Genomic DNA, 17939 nt, shown 5'->3' on the forward strand with positions numbered 1-17939 from the left:
CCATGACGTCAAGAATTTGTTCCAGTTCTTAAGGGCCATGATTTGTTTGGTTTTATTGATGGCTCAAATCTTTGCCCAGAAATTTTTTTCCTTAATTCTGAAGGGGAGTCCAACAACACTATGAATTCAAATTCTAAAGATAAATATTGAAAAAAATATATAATAAATGGTTTGCTTCACCGATCCAATTAAAAAATTGTTGTGAATTGGCATGTTTTGATTTGTCGAACCCAATCAAAATTTGGTGGGTTCGTGGTTTGCTTGATTTTACCAAGCAAGTACAGGTCCCTACTCCATGATTCTCCCAATATTGGTTGCACTATGTACTTCTAATTCTAGAGTAGTAAGAACAAACCTAAATGAATAATTGATAGTAGCGTGATTTAGACAAATGTCTTTGGGTTTGGGTGAATATTTGAGATACTACCCTCGTGTTTTCAAACTGATGACTTGTCCACTGACTCCAGTTTTCTCGAAGATACTAATAGAAAATGACCCAAATGTTCTCATCTTCAACATCTAGGCAAAAACCTTTTGTTTTTCCTCCAAACCCATCAAGTATTAAGTCTCGAACCTCCAGGGTAAGAGTATTAATGATTGTGGTGTCGACAACAAATTTTCCAAACCTATATCGAGATTCATGAAATAAGATCGCAAATAATTTTATATTGATTATTACAAAAATAAATATAAAGTGTGTAGCTTTCTTCTTTCCAGACTTTGCGCGTGATTGATTGAAGAGGTTGCTTTGATGGTGACTTGACTTGTACTTATTCTTATGTAGAGGCTTCTTTAGATTTTTTTTCTTTCTGAACTTCACGCTTCATCCACCGAGAAGGATTTCTTAACTTTCGGAGAAGAATTTTAGGCTTGATCTTCTCTTTAATTGGAGTTCGAGTCTTTTGAAGAGCTTAACTTTTTTTTTAAAAAGAGGGCTTGAGAGCTTCTTCTTCTCTAAAAGAAGAACTTCAGTATTCTTAGAGAAAGTGATCCGGATCCCTTCTAAATGAGAAAGGCTTTGATATTTATTGACTTAAAGATAATTTAAATTTTCAATTATGCCTTGACTTAAAGAGCCTTGATTGATTAATCTAAAAGTTAAATTCGTCCAAATCCGATTTTAAAGATTCTATGGATTGTTATTGGGCCAAACTCATTTATTTGAGTATGAAGCTTGTTGGTTATGTCTTCTATTCTTGTATGTGGTGTGTTGTTGTGGATTCAACCCGGATCTTTTGAGATTCGTTAACAACCCGCATGATATTGGGCCCATTTGGTTTGGTTTTGGATTCGACCCGTTTAACCTCTTTGTAACTCTAAGTATATAAATGGTAAGAGATGAAATCCTAGAGGGTGAGAGAAATATACGAGAGACAGAGAGAAATTGTAACCGTGTTCTTCTTTGGTTAATATATTGAAATCACCGTTTTTGCCCGTGGACGTAGGTCGATTCTTTGATCGAACCACATATATTTTGTGTCATGTGAGATTCTTGTGTTCTTGCTTGATTTATACTTTGGATCATAGGGTTTAATCTAACAAAGCCCAATATTTAACATTGATTATTTAAATTTGTTTAGGTTGTAGGCTTTATTTGTAAAAATCCCAACCCATGACTTAGAAGGTCTATTCCCAATTAGTGAAGCCCAATTTAGATGCATAAATCCACTTCTGACTTTTCGGGATTTTATTTTGATTTATAAAATTTGTAAGGACCTTCCTAAAATTTTGATGCTTACAAATGCCCCCTCAAGGATGCATTGTCGAAAGCACAAGTGACGTCGATGTTTCCTTGAAAATATTTTTTTCTTGCAAATGAGTGATTTTGCAATTTTGAGCTTATCTTCTTGCAATTTCATCTTGCAAACCTCGACACGAATTGAGGCTTTTCCTAAAAAAATTCTCCAATCTCCTCATTTTATCTTTAAGAACACTTCCCAAGAACAAATTAGTATAATAACAAACAAATGGGTTTACTGAGATGATTTTATTTCGAAAATACCCAATCTTCATAATAACACAAAGAACCATGTAGTACCTATCCCCAACTTCTTATGGGTTGAAGAAAAAAAAAAAAAGTTTTGAGTTGGGTTGTGTGTGCTTTTTTCTTCTTGTAAGGAGAGCTTGGGCTTAGCAAACCCAGGGGGAATGGATTCAATTACCATGCATGTGTCGTTGACTTAACAAAATATTTTTTTTTTTTGAAAGGTCAACAGGGTTAAGGCAGACCCAGACCAGCATAAGAAGGGGTTCACCTAAGACCTTGGGAACGACCTCCACAAAGTCCTACCACTAGGCTAAGTGGTCAATCTTAAGAGAGAAAAAAAAAAAAAAACTATTTTTTTTTCTGTTAGAAACCTGCTTCGGGCAATGGAATTTAATTTGAATCAAATTCAAGGCGTGATTGCCACAAGAGACAACATAAAATCTGTTTTTTTTTTTTTTTTTAATAAATGGAATAGAAGAATTGGGCTTTAAAGGACAAATTTTTTTTTTTCTTTAGGTGTAGTGGGCTTTGATTGCACATCTTTGATATGGGCCCTAGGGGATGTGTTTCTGTAATGGAGTTGATTAACTAGGACTCTTGGTTGACCAAGGAATTTGTTTCAAAAAATTATACATTTTAGCATTACTTACGTGGCATAGAGAATTTGGATTTGGACTTGGATAATTGATTTGGGTCCATGTTGGATTGAGTTATCCAGTACAACTGAAACACTTGCTAGTCTTCAATCTCAACACAGACACATGTGGGACTGATTTGGAGGTGGATTAAAGTAATTGAGTTGGACTTTAATACTCTTACTACTAGACGTGTACCAAACAAAATGAATTGGACTTAGAAACTGAATCTTATCTTTGTAAATGTGTGTCACAAAAGACAATAGATTTTCTCTTTGGTGGTCAAACGAGATTAGTCAAGAATGTGGAACCAAGGAGCCGCAGGTTCACCATTTACTGATTGTAGAGTTTGTCCGAAGGGTCTTTGAGCACTGAACCAATTGGGAGATGAATGAAATCGTTGAAGATGGTGTTCATGGCATCCAACACAACAAAAGGTGGCTAAGGGCTGCAATTTGGGCGACATCACTGATGGTTGAATCTAGGCCGATGTCCCATGGTGATCAGTTCAGATCCGAATATATTTTCTTCCTTTAATTTTTAAATTTTCTTCCTTTACTCCTTCCTTTTTTCTGTGTTGGAATTGAGGCCAGCATCACTTTTCTCTTTCTCTCTCCTTCCAACAAAAGTTCTGAAGGCATACGGTGGATCTAGTTTAATCAAGTCTCACACCTTCATATCCTCGACATCAAAAACTTTGTGACGACGGACGCTTCAAAAAGGTCTAGGTGTAGTACTTCAGATCTACAAGTACGAAACTTCAGATCTACAAGTACGAAACTGCTTATTTCCTTTAGCTTTATGGTCTTTAAATAGTATAGAAGACAGGGGCAAGATTGTAATAGCTAGCAAAATGAGTTTCAATACTCCAGTATTTGGTTGAAACACAAGAACCATGATCCGAATTCAATAATATGGATATTTTAGGGTGGCCTTTTAATTTCTCTCGTTTACATATTTGTACAATTTGCATGGCTTTATTTTTTATTTTTGATCATTTGGTCGACTATTATGTTAGGAGCTTGGTAACTCTAATTTCAACAACTAACAACTTTGGTTCTCCTTACTGTATCTCGACAACTAACACCTTGATCTTTGTTGTTACGAAAAAGTTAAATTTTTGAATTTGATTATCCTTGTATATTTCTTTTATTTATAATGAATTGTATCAGGAAGTATAGATCGAGAACTTATAACCTTTGTTAACTAGTCTTCAGAGCATCTATTTGTTAGTCTTGCTCAAGGGCGAACAACTTTAATTTGTTGGAGATACTGATTCACAAGAGATGTGTATGTACACTCCAGTTGGCCAATCTTCAAAATATTTGTATACTAGTGGTGCTCGACGACCAACAATGTTAACTGGCTAGAAGAACCACGTGATAAAAGATTTGTACTTGTCGGTTAGCCAGTCTCCAAAGTAGTTATTTATTAATGGTGCTCGGGGGCGAATAACACTAACTGGTTAAAAGAACCACGTGATGAGAATTTTGTACATGTCGACTGGCTAGTTTTCAAAGAAGTTGTTTATCAGTGATGTTCGGGAGCGGACAACCCTAACAGGCTAGAAAAATCACGTGACGAAAGATTTGTACATGTCGGTTGTTCAGTTTCCAAAGCAATTATTTATTAGTGGTGCTTGAGGGTGAACAAATCCAATTGGCTAGAAGAACCACATGACGACATATTTGTATATGTCGGTTGGCCAGTTTTCAAAGTAGTTATCTATTAGTGATACTTGGAAGCGGATAACGCTAACTAACTAGAAGAACCACGTGACGACATATTTGTACATGTTGGTTGGCCAGTCTTCAAAGTAGTTATTTATTAGTGATACTCGGAGGCGAACAACGCTTATTGGCTAGAAGAACCACGTGACGAAAGATTTGTACACATTAGTTGGCCAGTCTCCAAATTATCAATAGTTCTTGGGGGTGGACAACACCAAATGGCTAGAAAAACCATGTGACGAGCAATTTGTATACGTCAGTTAGCCAATATCCAAAGTAGTTGCTTATCAGTGGTGCTCGGAGGTAGACAACGCTAATTGACTAGATATGTCTTGTGACGAGAGACATGTACATGTCGATTGACCAGTCTCCAGAACAATTATTTATAAATGGTGCTCGGGAGCAAACAACACCAACTGGATAAAAGAACCATAAATGAGATATGTTTATGCGCTGGTTGACTAGTATTCAAAACAATTGTTTATCAATGGCTCGTGAGTGGACAACGCTAACTGGTACCAGAACATTATTAAGCATGATACCTTTTGATTTACACTTGCATCTCCTATTTTTATGTACCTTTAATTAACATTTTACTAGTACTTGGTGAGGCATGAAATTTTTTTTTGAATAAATGTGAGTTTTGTTTTTTAATCCACATGGATAACTAAAGACGCTTTCCCCAAAGGTTCAAGGAATAAAAATCATTCCAAAAGGAATTTACTGTGCGAAAGGTGGGTAGATGACCTTGTAAATCCCTCTCAAAAGAGAAAATGACTGTGTTTTTCCCATGTTATGATAACTGGTCATTCAAGAGGAGAAAATAGTCCATTTGTAGAGTTGAGGCTTATTGTGCATACACCGATAGTTGGTTCTTTGAGGGTGCAAGATACAAAAAGGGACATATTACTCAATATGGTAGTTTTAAGTGAATACCTTTTAACAACTAACGTACTTGCAGGAGACAAGATTGATACAGAGCGTCAACCATCTTTATGTCATCTTCCTCATCACAATCAAGTTTAAAATTGTTCATAGTCTATTTTAATGTAGAAAATTATGCAACGTTTCACTTAATGGGGCTCAGATATTGAACTTCGAGGCGATATTTGATATCTTAATAATTTTTGGGATTGGGGTTTGGACATGAGCCATAAACTATAGAGTAGAAAGGGGACATATTATCTTGGTGATGCCATATTTGCAGCTAGTAAGGAATACAATAGTCTTAACGGCATGTATTAGACTTTGTACGACGTCTGGTGTCCTGAAATTAACACTTTTGAAATGGGTTGTGGAAGTTGACCTTTTTTTATGGGAAATGTAGAAGATTTCTCGACTTTCTATTATGGGTGAGTATTATGAAGAAGTAGTTCCCAATTTTGATGAACTCATGGGTTGTAACAATATTTCAGAACTCCCTATTTCTTTCCAATACCTGTTCAAGGCATACTCTTTATTGGATTTTGATAAGGGGAGTGAGTGTTAGGCACAATGAGTGGATTGGTGGTACACCAAAACTGAATAAATTTATAATCATCATCTAACCATGAAGTACAAAGAAAGGATAAAATCAATTTAATTAATCAACGTCTTAGAACAAAATTACGAACACCCTTTTCTTCTCGAGTCACTTTGGTTATAAGGAGTTATAAAGGGAAAAAATCCATTTATCAGACTAGACTTTCCTACAAATCAGAATGTCGAAAATGAAGCCATGACAACTTCATTTCTCTCCATGTGACTATGTCATTTTGTTCTCCCTTATAAAAGTAGTGATGTTTTTCGTCCAAACACCTTTATGGTAACTGCATTGATGGCTCGATGTACTACATTCAACTTGGTATCTCTGTTTTTGTGATTTTTGTAGAAAGGTCTAACTCAGACCTATTGAGGTATGAAAACACAGATAGTTGTAAGTGCTTTCTCGACTTATTGCCCCATTCACTATTTGGATTTGTTGTATTTCGTCATCGTAATATATGTGAGGTGGAAATGTATAGTCCTCACAAGTTTGCTCGTCAGCAAGGTTTTCATCAACGTATTCCTGAAATTCCGATTCCTTTTACAAGATGCGTTGATATGTTAGAATTATATAGTTTGTGACTATCATTGAACTAGATAAACAATTGAGTAAAAATTTTGGCAGGTTTTCCATTTTCTCTAGCTGGCATATGCGCATTGGGCTATATTTGAATTTCCAATTCAACTTAAATTGTTTTGAAGGGTGAAACTTTTGGTTAGCCTTTTGAGCCTTCAAAATAGTGTTTAAAGTAATTTCAATAGTTTTTAAGAACTTTTAGGTTCGAAGGGTAATTATGTAATTTCATTCAGGATATTTCAATAGTTTTTAAGCACTTTTAGGTTTGAAGGGTAATTGTGTAATTTCATTCAGGGATATTTTCGTAGTATTTAAGATCGCTTTCTATTATAGTTGCCCTAATCGAAAAGAAAGAGCTTAGACTCTCTCCTTCTTTACTCACTTCGTATTTCATTTTTTTTCATTGGAATTTATTCCTTACGATCTTGTTTTGAGATTCAAAAGCTTGTGGTCATGTCTTTCGTGTTTCTTCGTGAATACTTTTAGTATTTTCTGCATGTCGAAATTAGGATTCACAAGCGATTTGCATTTAAGAGTGAAGTCACAGGCCCGATCCCATTTCAGAGTTATTTCATAAAATGGTATGTCTATCTACCTTACTAATTTTTCTTGAAATTTGTTTAGAGGTTAAAAGTTACAAATATGTGTATCATTCATTATTATTCTTATTATTCATGGTGGTATATTACTTGAATCTTATATATTCTAGCAGTTTGACAAGGCTAGGTGTGGAATAAATTGAATCGGGGTCAAATTAAATCTGAAATTAAACTTAGAACGTGAATTACTGATCTGATTGGATAAAAATAAAATAAAAACCCACATAGATCCACATGGAATGGGAACATTCCTCACCAACATATACATTAAAGATAATTGAGTATTTAAGGCTATGATGGCCCCTATCTTGATGGTCTGAATCATAGAAAATTAGGCTCTTTATTAGAATTCTGGGAAAAACCACTTAACAGGCATAAATATAGGGTTTTCTTTCTAGATGCCCCCAAAATTTTGAATTGTAACTAAATAATATAGTTAGTAAAGATTTTTTCAATTTAGGGAGTTGAATACGACGAAATTCCAATTCCAACTCACTGCTCATTTTAATTCCCAAAACATGCCTAGTGAGAACACATGTTTTTAAAGTGCCGAACTCACTGATTAAAAAAAAGTATTGAGATCGTTGTTTTTTTTCTTTCCAAAAACTGACGATCTCGCTAGGCATGTTTTCGGAATTAAAATGAATAGTGAGCTGGAATGGGAATTAAGTCTAAATTAAGTTGGTCACGTTTTGAAAATTCTTTTGAGTTTTGAAGTATCCAAAATACTCTTTCCCACGTTTTTTTCTCCTTATCTTTCTATGTAGAACAATTAAAATAAATAGTCCTTATGCTTGTACTTGGTGTGCTTTAGTTTAAAACAGTTTAATGGATCTATATAGATATTAATTGTCGCAACCTCTCTTAGTTCTCTGAGGAGCCTACATGACTGTATCCTGCGAAGAGCACTTCTTAGAGCTCCTATAGTTTTTGGCAAATTTATTTGTTCTTAAAATCACATCTTCCCATAATCATAATCAATATGTTAATTAACACAAATACACATGTATGGAACCTAAGAGAAATTGAACTTAAGTGTAAGGATCTTGGATGATCCACATGCATTCATCCCCTTGTTAGAGAACAAGATGCATTGTATTAAGGTGCATGAGGAGAGATTTTAGATAGAAAAGAAAATAATATTGTGTAAGATGAATGTGTGAATTTAGGAGATTTTTAGAGATATAGAAGGAGATGTAACTTTTATTGACAAAAAAAAAAAAAAAATTCTAGAAAAATAATAGCAAAAGAGAAAATATAAGAGATTCAAGTTCGACGATGACACAACAATCATGGTGGCGCCATTGCCAAAGAACGACACACTTAGATTGACATATTCTACAATATATCCTGATTGATATATTCTAAATATCCATAAGTACTCTAGAATATCCTCCATCACAACCTTCCATTTGTGATGAGATATACTACTAATGATACGGTGTTTCTCATGCACCTTAATACAATGTATCTTATTCTCTAATTGTGATGGAGAATATTTTAAAATATTTAATAAGCATTCTCATGAGTGGTTGGCATGGAACCATGAGTAATGTCTCTCTTGTGACATCTAGATGATGTATCCATTCCAATGGACTTATTACACCGTTAATATGTTGGGCCTAGGTATTGGGCTTCACTTGTTGGTTTAGATGAAGTTCAACACCGGCCTAGAGTGAGGACTTGATGATCACCAAGTGGGTCGTGTGGTAATCATTTAGGCAAGACAAACAACTTGACTATGGGTCCATTTTGTTGGTTGTCATTCTAACTTTGAAAATTACAGTTTTAGTACGTCAAAATACAGTTCACCTTCTTGTAGTTTAATTTTTTGTGTTTTCAATGTTTTGTGTTTTGATTAGTGCCTATTAAGTTTACTGGTTAGGTTACTTGGTCCTCAAGAATTTTATTTGAACTATAAGAGCTTTTATAGCTAAGGGGTGTTCTATGTATTTAATTAAGTCCATAACTTCGTAATTGATGGTTGGAATGAATTTTGAGCCTTAAGCTTCTGAAGAACAATTTCTTTATTTCTTTAATTCTTTGTGAATTTTGTGCCTTCATCAACTCTTACCTGACGGTAGATTACGATGGTTGTTAGCTGTATGTGTTTTATATCCTAGTTCAATGCTTGTTATTCTCTCTTTTCTTTTTTTTTTTCATCTCTCTTTCTAGCATCAAATTGGTATCGGAGCTTTGGTTCCGAAATGGTTGGTCGAGGTTGAGGATGACGTGCTCCTAATGATGATGAAGTTCAAGATCGAGAAAGAAACTTACGAGATTTGGAAATGGATGATCTTAGGAGACAAGTACAAGACCTTACACAACGTTTACAATGCGATGAAGTTATAAGCCATGATGAAGCCATTCATGGATCAAAATTTGAGATTTTTAATGAGGAGGAGGATGTAAATCCATTTCATCATGAGCTAGCGCCTAGACATGAAACTCCACCCAATTTTCATTTCAAAAACTTCAGAGAAAACTTCCAAAATGACTTCAACATAAAGGAAAGATGCAACCAGAAGAATTCTTAGAATGGCTTCATGCTGTCGAATGCATCTTGGACTATAAAGATGTTTTGAAAGATCGCAAGATCATATTGGTAGCCATAAATTGAGAAAACATGCACCTATATGGTGGGAACACCTTAAGCAACATTGTGTTCTCAAAAGTCGAAGCAAGATCTCAAGTAGGGCAAAATGAAGAATAAATTTCGTAAAAAATTATTGCTTGAAGACTATAGGCAAGATGTTTTCTTAAAATTCCACAATTTTCGTTGGAAAAATCAATCCAAGGAATAGTATACTTATGAGTTCGAGCAACTCATGATGTATTGTGATTTGTACGAACTTGAAGAACATACTATTATGCACTACTTGGGAGGTTGATGTAATACATGTACAATCCTAGTTAGAGTTTTACGAGGATTTCTATTTCTAGTTCTAGTAGGATTTCTATTTCATAGTTAAGTTAGGAGTGTAATTCCTTGTTAGTTTCTAATTTATTTTAAATTTGTTTCTATTATTTCGATCATAATTAGAAGTGCTTAGAAGTCTTAAATTCGAGTTCTAATAGAATTAGAAAGTTAATATTATGTTATAGATAAGTTAGGAATATTAATTTTTAGTATTTTAGTATGATTACAAGTTGTTATGATAAAGTTATCCTTTTAAGGAGCTCCAAATATGAAAATCGATAATAATTAATAATCAATTTAATTATCTTTTCTTTGTTTATTACTTTTTAGCTTTATGCTTTATTTTCTTTTTAGGTATTGCGTGTTTATCAATTAAATCTATTAATTTCAATTGATTTAGAGTGCTCTATTGAATACAACCTGTCGAATTTATTAATTCACACACTTCTGCTACATCAAGTGGTATTAGAGATCTTGTTACGATCCACATTTATGGTTGCTAAAGGAGAATCATCATTGAAACTGAATTGGAAATCCAATTCGAAAAGTTTGAAGAAAGTGAACATCTTAGTAGTGTTATTCACAACTTATTACCAGTACAACATGTTGATCCTTCAACTCGACATAGTCTTTTCTGGACTACATGTAAGGTTCAATGTAAGTTGTGCCAATTAATTATAAATAGTAGAAGTTCAAAAAATATATTTTCAAGCTATAGGGTCATTGCACTCAAGTTACCCACTATGAAACACCCTATACCTTATTTTATAAGGTAGATGGACAATGAGTGTAAGAAGAATGTGACAAGCTAATGCTATCTTTCTTTTAACATTGGACAATATAAAGATGAGGTTATTTGTAACATCATCCCAATGTGAGCATGCCACATCTTCTTAGGAAGGCCTTGGCTTCATGATAATGATGTCACTTATCGGAGAAAAGCCAACACCTATTCTTTCATACGTAATGGTGTGAAAGTGATTCTATATCTTTTCTATACCAATCCCCAGGTTTCCCACCTAGTCAAGGAGAAGATAACATGTTTTACTTTTACCAACATCAATGAGGACTTAAACAAAATAAGCCAAGTCATCGTTATGGTAATGCAACTTTCCAACTGAGACCCTCCTACTCAAGTTTCTCATGAAGTGCAACCCTTCATTGAAGAATTTTCTCACGTTCTTCCTTTGAAAATGTTGAATTCATTATCTCCTATGAGAAATATACAACACCACATCGATTTGGTGCCTGATACAAGTCTTCCAAATCTGCCTCGTTCTAGGATGAGTTTGAAAGAGCATGACATATTGAACGAAAAATTAAAAAAGAACTATGAAGCTTCTACTAACAAGTATAAATTCGGTGTCGATAGAAGATTCAAGAGGTATGAAAAATGAGACTTGGTCATGGTTTATCTTAGTAAATATCATTTTCCTGTCAAAATTTACAAGAAGATCAAGTTGAAGAAAATTGAACCCCTTTATATCTTGAAGAAGATAAACAATAATATTTATGTAATGGATTTACCCAATGATATGCTATAGTCAATTAAATCCTCTAAACAAAGTCTGCAGAATGGATATCACTAGAAGTGGATTAGAGTAAAAGATGAATGGAAAATAAGAAAAAAAAAAGTCATCAAGAACAACTCGAGGATGAGTTTTTTTTCAAAGAAAAGGCACCTGATGTATGACATGTACAATCCTAGTTAGAGTTTTACTAGGATCTCTATTTCTAGTTCTAGTAGTGTTTGACTTTGTGGAGCCTAGTTATGTTTGATCCAGTTGACGACTCGAATAATGTTTGTGTAGTATTTTGATGGGATATGTTTTGAGGTTTAGTCCATAGAGTGGAGGCTTGGGCCCATTTTGTAACCTATTGTGAATCCTGTGCGCAGTATATAAAAGTCATTTTTTGGTGATTAGGATTTTTTAAGGTTTTGGTTGTCGTCTTTGGGACTTGAGCCGCACTTTGTAATTCTTCTTGAAAATAGTGAAATCTCTGCAACTCCGTGGACGTAGGCAAATTGTCGAACCACGTAAATACTGTCTTGTGCGTGTGATTGCTTTCTTTTTCGACGTGTGTTTTTTCTCTATTTTTGTTTCTCACAGGTTGAGAATTTTGGATTGAATTCCTTACATCTACAATCCTAGTTAGAGTTTTACTAGGATCTCTATTTCTAATTCTAGTAGGACTTATATTTCATAGTTAAGTTAGGAGTTTAATTCGTTGTTAGTTTCTAATTTGTTTAAAAAATTTTATTATTATTTTGACCATAATTAAAAGTGCTTAAAAGTCTCAAATTTGAATTCTAATAGGATTAAAAAGTTAGTATTATGTCATAGATAAGTTAAGAATGTTGATTTTTAGTATTTTAGTAGGATGATAAGTTGTTATGATGGAGTTATCTATATAAGGACTTCCAAATATAAAAATTGATAATAATCAATAATCAATTTAATTATCTTTTCTCTTTTTATTACTTTGTAGCTTTATGCTTTATTTTCTTTCAAATTATTGTTTGTTTATCAATTGAATCAATTGATTCAAATTAATTTAGAGTGTTTCATTGAATACAACCTATCAAATCTATTGATTCACACGCTTCTGCTGCGTCAAAGGTCTTAGGCAAGATATTTCAAATATAATGCAACTTCAGCCCAATTGGACCTATAATGACGTGGTGAAACTGGTTGTAAAGGTGGAAAAACCAAAGAAAGACATCTACTAATTCTCCCAATTGGAGCAAGGAGGGATTCTTTAGTTGAGGAGGAAACATTGAGAAAAATTCTAGTGATACTAAGACGAATACCACTAAAAAGAAGAACTTAGAACCAACAAGCTCTAGTCATTCCAAGCCCTTGAATGCCTGAAATCGACACTACTACAAATGCCAAGGATTGGGTGACATCACCGCCGATTGCCCAAACCGCAAGATTGTGTTTCTAGTTGTAGAAGATGACGAATAGGGTGAACCAAAATCTAATTTGCCTACTTAGGATGTGGTCAATTACGAAGATGATATAACTTATGGAGACCAAGGTGAAAGTTTGGTTATCCAGAGAGTTTTGAGTGTGGCATCGATTGAAAATGACAATTGGTTATGAGATGACATTTTCCATTAGAGATGCACATCTAATGGGAAAGTTTTTAACAAAATCATTGATGGAGGCAATTGTGAGAACGTCGTGTCCTCCACAATGGTGGAGAAGTTGCTCCTCCAGCCCAAGAACCATCCTCATTCATACAAGCTTTCGTGGCTTAAAAAAGGAAATAAAGTGCATGTTACATGGAGATGTTTGGTTTAGTTTTCTATTGGCAAGACATATCAGGATGAAATATGGTGTGACGTCATCCAAATGAATGCATGTCATCTCTTACTTGGATGGCAGTATGATCGGAAGGTTGTTCATGATGGACTTTGCAATGTCTACAACTTTGAGAAGGATGGAGTAAAAGTTAATTTGGGACCCTCAAAGCCCGAAGGACTTCCTAAGCAAACAAATGGAAAAGGTAGCATCTACTCTCCAAATCTGAATTCGACAAGGCTATGGAAGACAAATCTGATGTGTTTGGCTTAGTGTTGTTCGAAGAAAATGAGGAACCCAAGGAATTTAATCCTCTTGCCCAACCCATTTTAGAAAAGTTTTCGAATGTCACTCCTGAAGAATTACCACCGGGTCTTCCACCTTTGCGAGCTATTCAACATCACATAGATTTCACACTACGTCATATTTCAAATAAAATGACGGCTCTTACCGTCGCATGGGCAGTTGTAAAAAACGATGTCGTTTTTCCAAAACGACAGATATCATCTATCAACAAAACGTTGTTAAAAAAGACGGGGTTCTTTGTAGAAATAAGCGATGGGTGAAGACCATCATTTTTTGTGTCAATTTTAAATTTAACGAACAACTTATAAACGACGGTCATTATTTGTATTTTTTGCGACTTTTTTAATGACAGCCGTTGTTTGTTGTTTTTAATATTTTTCACGTGAGGAAAATGGAAAATTGCATTGAATAGAAAAATACTCCGTTTTCATTATGTTGATTTTGATCCAAATAGTTATAACTAAAATCTAAGTTCATTACTAAAACAATAAGTGGGCTATAGATCAAAATGGATTCATTACAACTGGAACATTTGGATCTGCTCCACCTCTCAAGAAAATGAGGTACAAAATAGATCAAATGTCTCCCTGCACATGGCAACAAGAAGCCATGTTTACATTAAAAACTAAAATCCGTTGTTATGTAGGACCCACATATCGGATATCACAGAAATTTGCGACCTCATTCCAAACAAGACTGCTTATCAAATGAATCCTAACTAGTTTGCGTAATTGCGAAAGTAAGTGGAGAAATTATTTGAGCAAGGTTTGATTAAAGAAAGGATGAGCCCTTGTGCCATACCAGCTCTTCTTGTATCAAAGAAAGACGGAACATCACGTATGTGTGTGGATAGCAGAGAAGTGAATAAAATAACCATCAACTATCACTTCTCGATACTGAGACTTGATGACTTGTAGGATCAACTTTTTGGTGCCATGATCTTCTCAAAAATTGATTTACGAAGAGGATATTACCAAACCATAATGAGAGAAGGAGATGAGTGGAAAACAATGGAACCAACACAATGTGAAAAAACCTATATTTGACAGCCCAAGGCCGTCGAATTTCATAAAATTCGATGGACCAAGGCATCAAAAATTTCATTGTTAATTTTTTTTTCGATTGATTGAAACCGTTAAATTAATGGAGGATGGCAGAAATTTGATGGCTCTAAGCCACCAAATTGGGGAATATAAAAAATTTCAACAGCCATGGTGTCACGGCCCTATTCTTTCGAAGCGAGGTCGTGCGGCGCAAGGGGGTCAAATCCACTTGCAAGCCTGTAAAATGATCGTACACCACACACACGTAGCTAGCAAACAAGTAAACGAGGCAACACGAGGCAAAGCCCGGAGGCAACTTTGTTGATATAATATTGATTACACGGTGCAACGCGTTACAAAAGTAATAGATGCGTTACAAGCAATTGATGATCCTATGACACGCGGGACTTCCACGGAGCTGGGCTTCAAGGGCTTCAACAACGTGGGTGTAGGCCGGGGATTGGGATAGCACTGACACCCTTCCTACCAAGTGTATGCTAAGTCTTTACTAGATTTCCAGAAGGGAACATAAAAAGTAGAGGCCGATCATACTCCCTTATTACGAAAATGCCATTAAACTAACAAGGATGCCCTGGCACGGGGGCTGACATGGCTTCATAACGAGCCTTACATAGTATTACATGGGTGCTCCCGGGTGACTCCGGGGCAAGACACACCTAAACTCTAGGTGTCAGAGTACATGGCCGTTACAGTCTCCCCCACCTATTCTGCAGACGTCCTCGTCGCATTGTCCCTGACAAACTATTCAATCTTCTGCTTGAATGGTTGTAGGTTCTTTGCTCTTTCCCAGGTGGCTTCGCATTCTAGCAAGTTCTTCCATGTGACAAAGTACTCTATGTGCTGCTGCTTGTTTGAACTGCTGCTGACTTGACGCTCGGCGAGAACTTGGTCGACAACACGTTCCGGCTGGATTGTTGAATGAGAAGGTGAACGTGTTGGAATGCTGCGTGCTGGATTTGCATGGAATGGCTTGAGACAGCTGGCATGGAAGACAGGGTGGATGTTGCGTAACCAGTGCGGTAACTTCAGCTTGTAGGAGACCTTGTCAACTCGAGAGAGGATGAGCATTGGACCTTCATAACGCTGTAGTAGACCCCTGTGTGCTCGCTGTACTCGGTTGAACCTTCTCAACTGATCTGTTTTGAGTAGAACTAAGTCACCAACTTTGAAACGATCTGGTCGACGATGTCCATCAACCCATTTCTTCATCCGCTTTGACGCTTTTTCAAGGTAAGATCTGGCAATTTCATTGTTGTCCTACCAAAACTTTGCAAACTTGTACGCCCTTGGACACTGTCCCTGATATCCTGAAACAATAGTATGAGGAGTTAAAGGTTGTTGGCCAGTAATAAGTTCAAAAGGACTCTTGTTGGAGGAAGAGCTCTTCTGAAGGTTGAAACAGAATTGTGCGACATCGAGAAGATTCGCCCAATCCTTTTGGTTGGCAGTGACAAAATGCCTGAGATATTCCTCCAACATGGCATTAAATCTTTCAGTCTGCCCATCTGTTTGAGGATGTCCACTGGTCGAAAAGTCAAGCTGAGACCCAAGTAATCTGAATAATTCGGTCCAGAATCTCCCTGTAAATCTTGAATCTCTATCGTTGACAATGTTCTTGGGCACACCCCAATACTTGATGACATGCTTGAGGAACAAGTGCGCTGTTTCTTCTGCTGAGCAATATGTCGAGGTCGGTATAAATGTAGTATATTTGGAGAAACGGTCCACAACCACAAGGATGGATCCATACTCTGCAACCTTCGGCAAACCTGTGACAAAGTCCATAGAAACACTTTTCCAAGGCCTTTGGGGGACTGGAAGAGGTTCCAGTAGCCCGATAGGTTTGTCGCGCTCGATCTTGTCTTGCTGGAAAATGAGGTAGGTCCTCACATAGTTTGACACATCATCACGGATGTTCGACCAGTAGTATCCTCGCTCCAAGAGAGCTAATGTGCGGCGCCAGCCCGGATGGCCAGTCCATGGAGTGTCATGACACTCTCTCATCAGTTCTCGTCTTAGCCCGTCCGCACGTGGAACAAACATGCGGCTCTTAGTGGTATATAACAACCCATCCCGAAGTCAGAAACGGCGTGCTTTCCCCTTCTGCACCATATCCAATATGGCCTTCGCTTGGGGATCACTGTTCAAACCATCATGAATTCTTTGTTGTAAATTGCTGGTAACTTGAGAAACTTGTCGCTGAAGGGCTGCTAGCTCTGCTTTGCGACTCAAGGCATCGGCCACGCTGTTGTTCTTTCCTGGCTTGTAATCCAAGGCCAAGTCAAACTCTGCGAGGAATTCTTGCCAACGAGCCTATTTTGGTGTCAACTTCTTTTGAGTCAGGAAATGGCTCACTGCCACATTATCAGTCTTCACATGAACTTGTGACCCCAACAGATAATGTCTCCAAACTCTCAAACAGTGGACGACAGCTAACAACTCTTTCTCCTGTGCGGTATAGCGTCTCTCAGCATCATTGAGCTTCCGACTTTCATAAGCAAGCGGATGCCCATCCTGTAACAACACTCCTCCAATAGCAAAGTCAGATGCATCTGTCTGAACTTCAAACGGCTTGGTGATGTCAGGTAGAGCTAAGACTGGGTCTTGCATAACAGCAAGCTTGAGGTCTTCAAATGCCTCATGACACTTGTCCGACCAGGACCAAGTGTGATCTTTCTTCAACAGGTCTATGAGAGGTGTGGCCTGTTTGGAATACCCTTGGATGAAACGTCTATAATAGTTCACAAGACCAAAGAATGACCTGAGTTCTGTGACGGTAGATGGGGTTTTCCATTCATCAATGGCTCGTACTTTCTCCATATCCATCCGGATCTGTCCATTACCCACAACATGGCCAAGAAACATAATCTGCTCTTGGGCGAATGAACACTTTTCAAGCTTAACATACAACTGATTATCGCGAAGCACTTGGAATACCTTGCGTAAATGTTGAACGTGCTCTTCTAAGGTAGAACTGTATACTACGATATCATCAAGATATACTACAATAAACTTGTCGAGGTACGGTCTGAAGAGGTCGTTCATCAAGGTGCAGAATTTCGCAGGTGCGTTCGTAAGGCCGAAGGGCATGACTAAGAACTCATAAGCACCATACCTGGTAGAACAGGTAGTTTTCGGCTCATCACCATCTGCAACCCGTACTTGATAGTACCCTGATCTCAAATCCAACTTGGAAAAGTACTTGGCTGCCCCAAGTTGATCAAACAAATCAGCAATCAGTGGAATCGGATACTTATTCTTGACGGTAACCTTGTTCAGCGCTCGGTAG

This window comes from Akebia trifoliata, unplaced genomic scaffold (genome assembly GCF_017979445.1).
Source record: "Akebia trifoliata isolate Shusen 1 unplaced genomic scaffold, ASM1797944v1 Contig00306, whole genome shotgun sequence".
Lineage (NCBI taxonomy): Eukaryota > Viridiplantae > Streptophyta > Magnoliopsida > Ranunculales > Lardizabalaceae > Akebia > Akebia trifoliata.